This window comes from Mastigoproctus giganteus, chromosome 10 (genome assembly GCF_048544385.1).
Source record: "Mastigoproctus giganteus isolate SK-2022 chromosome 10, ASM4854438v1, whole genome shotgun sequence".
Classification (NCBI taxonomy): Eukaryota; Metazoa; Arthropoda; class Arachnida; order Uropygi; family Thelyphonidae; genus Mastigoproctus; species Mastigoproctus giganteus.
Window position 1 is genome coordinate 185,852,420 of NC_143584.1, and position 6,165 is coordinate 185,858,584.

The window sequence follows — 6,165 nt, forward strand, 5'->3', positions numbered from 1 at the left end:
CCTACGCCACCACTAATACTAGTCTGAAGGGCGCCACCTTTCCTTAGCTAAGATCTCTACTCACATAAAGAGGAAGGCAATAAACTATTTCTAGCCTGCATTTCATTGAAAAAAATTAAATTGTGTCCGCTTTGGTACTCATGCGAATCTGGGACATTTAGTAATAACAGCTTGGCTGTTATTTGCCACGTTAGAAAAGGCAATATTTATATAACCATATATTATGGACTATTTAAGGTGTTCATATAACCTGGAATGAAAACTCTAAAGATTATTGGGCACAAATCCCTGGTGTTTTTATGACGAAATCGCAATTTTCACCAAAAATTATTAAACGGATAAAATTGGCCATTTCATTCGCATCATAGCATTATGGGAGTAAATTAGGGACTTCCTCATTGGAATTTCTAAGAAGATTAGCAAGTAAGTCATTAAAGCCCTTTATTGAGGTCAGGAATAAGACAATACGTCGTTACAGTCGCCAACTAAAGTGGAAATAAAACTTGAAAAGTCAACAAAAAACCTTTACCACCATTGCACCAATTTCCAGATTCTTTCTGGTGTATTTTCGTTTCGCATTTTTTGAGTTAGAGCATGATCGCTTTGTCAGTACTACGTGGATTTCTGCTCCTCTGTTCTTCTTTCTTAAAATTTTAAAATCATTCGAGTCAATTTATATTTTAGCAATTATGACAGCCTTGAGTATATGAAATTTGAAGTCCAATTATTACAAACTTTATTCCAGCTAGAGATGTTGTTTTTAAGTATTTGTTTACACGCGTGTTTGGTTCTTTTTTTCACTGCTTTGGATGCTTTTCTGGTCAGCAATTTCTTACTTGTAAACGCAGTATAGGAGGGGATATCTAAACCTTATGAATTTTAGCTCTCCAATGAAGAGATATCATTGGTGGTCGAATTTTCCATTCTACTTCTCACATGTAGTTCAGCAATTAGGTGCATTACCATCCGTGTTTATTCATAATACGCCTATTGTCTTTATATGCCATTAGTCTGTCAGTCAGTCCGCATGTAATAACTGGACTCCTAGTGTACGGATTTTCATTAATTTTTATTTAAAAATAACTAAATACACAAGGGATAATACTTTAAGAGTTTATATTAATGTAGTGCTCAAAATGCTTGCCATGATGGCTACCTCTACCAGAAAAAAACTTTATAATTCTTTAACCGCAATTAACTTAGATTTCAATCAGCATGTCTTGACATACCCGTGATCATATTAATTAATGACACGCGACATTTCTTTAAAAAAAAATTGTTTTGTTTTCTGTGTTTAGGTGGTCCACACACAGCTCACTTTACAAAGAACTGGCTCTCCTGGAAGCAAGTCCTTGGTGTGATCATTTTCTTTTGGGCTTTCCGAGTTCAGTTTCAGAGTAATCGGATCTTGGCCAGCTTACGTAAAGATCCGAAAAGTAAGTACAATACGTTGAAAGGGGCAATATTAGTATGAAATCCCTATGTGTCCACCCCATTGCAAGCCTATTTTTATTTTTTTATTTTTATTAATAATAATAAGCACTCAAATAATCAGTAATTCCAATTATGATCTGTAATTTGATTGTGGGAAGTATGTCTTATCGTAGGAATGTCTTTATGTGACAAAGGACTTCAAGTTGTCAGCATAACAGTTTGGATACTTTGCAAGAAATGTTTCTAAGGTTAAGGAAATGATGTATCAAAAAAGCGAGGAATTTTATGGACAAACAGAGAACATTTCGTTTCTGCGCATTCGCCACATTGCCCAAGGGCTCCAACCAGAGCATGGCAACAAACATAATATCGAATACTTCAGCTACAATATATGGTATTTGGATGGCCCATGTGTGATGTGTAAGAAAAAAAAATAATAATAGGGAAGGCTCGATAAATCTTTCTGAAAGATCTAAATATAAAATTCTGTGACAATTCATCCAGTGGGAGTCGAGTTATTAAATGAAGGTGGGTGGACAAGGAAATAATTACCCGGATTTTAATTGGTACGATTTTAATATTATAATTAAATTAAATTTAGCATGCTTGATTTACATGTTGTGTCCTCGTTTATTGCCTCAATTCTGCTATTTCTCAGGAACAAACCTCTTCCAATCAGAATTTTCTTCGGATAATCAAAAGGTTCTCTCTTGAGAATTGTCCCAAAACACTTTTTGTTTTACCTTAAGTAGGATATAATGGTTTACGGATTAGTGATTTGTGTCTTCACATTATACAGGTCAACAAGTATTTTTCATTGGAAAAAAGTGAATTAGATAGATCTTTGTACGCTGATTTAAAATCTTTTACATTTTATTTTGTCGGTTTAGCTTTTATGGTTGGTTGGTAAGATTTTAGGCGCATCAACAACTTAGGCCATATTGCGTCGTAAATTTCGTGTGTTCTTTACTCAATTTGCTGCGTTCTGGACGAAAAACCCAAACTTCCGGGAGAAAAAACCATGCTCCATTAGCCGCAGCCAACTAACTCAGCTACGTTGAAAAATGACCATAAAACTCTTCGCGTCATTGACAGGATTCGAACTCAAGCCTTTTCCATCCAGCGCGAGGGTGATTATACCCACGAATCCCTTAGTTTTTATGAAACTGATTATACTAACATGATGAGACTAATTATGTCTTGTATTTGGCCTTTCTTTCTCCCTTTCTGTGTCCAATATTAACATGTTCCCGAAGGTGAAATGAATCTCCATGACGAATTGGAACAGTGGCATAGTATTTAAGGTTAGGCGCCACCTGTGGTTTCTCACATCTGCGCCGTATGTACTCTGTGATGGAAGGTAGGCCATTGGGAGGTGAGCCAGGCTGCCTTCATACTCTGGCTGATCTCCGCCAGGGTCGCCTGAGCTTTCTGGACGGAGACCAAACAAAAAAAAAGGGGGAAGAGAGTGGGGAAGATAGTAGAAGTGGTGGAATCAAAGTAGGTAAAAGGAGGAGGATGAGGAAAGAAGGCATCCTCCAGAGGAAATAAGAGGTGGGAAGGGAGAAGTAGGAATCGCCCCTGATCTGGGAACCCAGAGAAGGCCAGGGAAAGGAAGACAGCTTGTAGAACAAGGGAGGTCTGCAAAGTTGGGTAGGTGCAATGGGAAGTGTCTGAGTTTGATTTATATCAGTTTAGTGCCGTCGTTCCAAAGTGGAAGATGTCCAGTTAGGTGTTCGAACGAGTTGGAATATCATCTAACACAAACATAATGAGTTAGTATTAGTAATGGCCGCATGGTGCAAGACTTATGCTGCACCGGTCAAAAAAAAAAAAAAAACCGAATAAAACAATGATAAAAAAATAAATAAAATAAGATAAATAAATAATAATAATTAGTAGCAGAAAAGGAAATTAAACCTATCATCCCATGCGCTTCCCTAACCCGAAGGTACTATCCAGATGACCTTTGAATTTCCCCAAACTCTCAGCCTCTACCACCCATGTAGGCAACTTATTCCAGTAATTTATAACTCGTTGGCTAAAATGAAACTTCCTGCAGTCCAATCTAAACATTTCCCCCCGTAACTTGAATTTATGTCCCCTAGTTCTAGAATCATTTATAATCTTGAAAATTTCGTCCTCATTCATTTTACTGATGCCTCTCAGAGCCTTAAACACCTCAATCAAATCTCCTCTAAGGTGTCTAGTTTCCAAACTCTGCAACCCACATATTCGAAGTCTTTCTTCATAAGGACGCCCTTTTGCCGATCTCACCAGGCGAGTTATTCGTCTTTGCACCCTTTCAAGAAGCTCGATGTATTTCTTTAGGTGCGGTCTCCATACTTGAACACAGTATTCCAAGAGGGGCCTAACAAAAGCCTTATATAATGGGATTATCACGTCCCTATCTCTGCTTGCAAAAGTTCGATAGATCATCGATAGGACACCATGGGCTTTCCTTGCAACCTGTTTACAATGCTCAGAGAATTTCATGTCTGACCGTATCGTAACACCCAAGTCCATTTCCTCCAGTACTGGGTTTAGTTGAACTCCACCAAGTGAATAAATTATTTTAGGATTACTGTTTCCCAGGTGTAATACCTTACACTTTGTTGGATTAAAGCATAGCTGCCATTTTTCTGACCATTCCTGAAGTCTATCTAGGTCTCTCTGAAGAAGCTCAGCGTGACAGTGATCATTAACTACTCTACCAATTTTAACATTATCTGTAAATTTAGACATCACGCCCTCTATCCCTTCATCGATGTCGTTTATGAAATTTAAAAACAACAGTGGTCTTAATACTGATCCTTGGGGAACCCACCTTCTTACATCAACCCAATCTGAGGAATAGCCATTTATCACAACCCTCTGCCTCCTGCCCTGAAGCCATCCATCTAAGGATTTTCCCAGTGATTCCAACCTGTTCCAGCTTATAAAGCAACCGCTCACGTGGGACTGAGTCAAAAGCTTTGCTAAAATTTAAGTAAACAAAGGTCGAAATTATTCCCTAAATCCAGCTCGTGAGTGACCCTTTCAAAATAGCGAACCAGATTTGTTAAACATGATTTTCCCTTTAACAAACCATGCTGAGTATCCTTCAGAATTTCAATTCTACCCAAATGATCCTGAATTCCACCCTTGAGCATTGCCTCCATGATTTTCCCTACCATTGAAGTCAGACTGACAGGTCGATAATTCCCCACTTCACTCTTAGAGCCACCCTTATATATGGGAGATACATTGGCACTTTTCCAATCCAACGGAATCTCCCCCAGAGTCTAGTGATGCTCGCATAATTAGTCTCAATGGTTCAATACACTCACTTGCCGCCTCGGTTAAGATTACAGGGTATATTCCATCAACTCCAGGAGCCTTACTGGCCTGTAGGCTCGAAAGTTTTTTCATTAAATAATCTTGCGAAATTTCAATATCATTAATTACATAATTTTTAACTTCTCTCCAACAATTCCCATTGCCACAAAATTCTTTTCATTTGTAAATATCGATGCAAAATAACTGTTGAGTTCATCTGCAACGGCAGCTGGTGTATTTAATACTATCCCCTTTCCCTTACGTAAAGGTCCGATCTGGTTTGTTCTGCTCTTCTTGGCATTTATATATGTGAAGAATTCTTTATTCCCCCTCTTTGCTCTGTTTGCTAGCGATTTCTCATAAACTGCCTTTGCCTGTCGAACCTTTTCTGTGGCTCTATTACACACCACCTTGTAGCTGTTATAGGCTTCAGTACTTTTTATTGCTCTGTAACCTTTCCATGCCACCTTTTTCTGCTCAAGTAATGTGGCAACTTCACTATTCATCCAACTTGGAACCCTTCTCGGGTAAGTATTTTTTTAATGGTATATACGCATTCAAGGCATCTGTGATTAATGTTTTAAAAGCGTACCACATTTCAATTGTATTCATTCTCTGCGCGATATCTACCCAGTTAATAGAGGCCGTGTAGTACCTTAAGGCATCGTAATTTCCTTTTCTGAAATTAAAACCCATTCCTTTGCCTTTTACTTCTGCTCCCTCTCTCGTCATCATCCACCGTAGAACTCCGTGATCGCTTCCTGCTACTGATTCCTCTACTGTCAGCCCTGTTATGTCATGTGATTCATGGGTGATGATGAGGTCCAAGATAATCTTTTCTGTAGTACTTTCCCTGACATGTTGATACAAATAACAGTCATCTAGTTGATTTAAAAATTTTGTTCCCCATGTCGAGTTTCCTTCCCATTTACTCCAATCAATTAGAGGCAAATTGAAATCACCCATAATAAGACATTGACGCTTACTTTCCCATTCCATTTGCATGTAGAGGCTTTCGTCAAATCTTCACAATCACCTGGTCTGTAGATTACTCCTACTCGCATTATACCTTTGTTTTCAACTATCTCACACATTCTATACAGATTCTATACTAGCACGTGAAATGTCTGAATCCGGGAAGGCTATCGTCGCACTCAGGCTGCTTCTGATAAGAAGCATTACCCCACCACCCCTTCTATCTACCCTATCCTTCCTAAATACATTATACAAGCCGTACTGAAACTCATCATCCCCAATTTCCGGGTGGCACCACGTTTCTGTAAGCCCTATTATGTCCGCGTTACTTGTTTTAACCACCAGTTCGAATTCGCTCATTTTATTGACGACACTTCTAACGTTACTGTATAAACAATTAAGACTTACTGTTCTTGTATATTGGAAACACACTGGAAA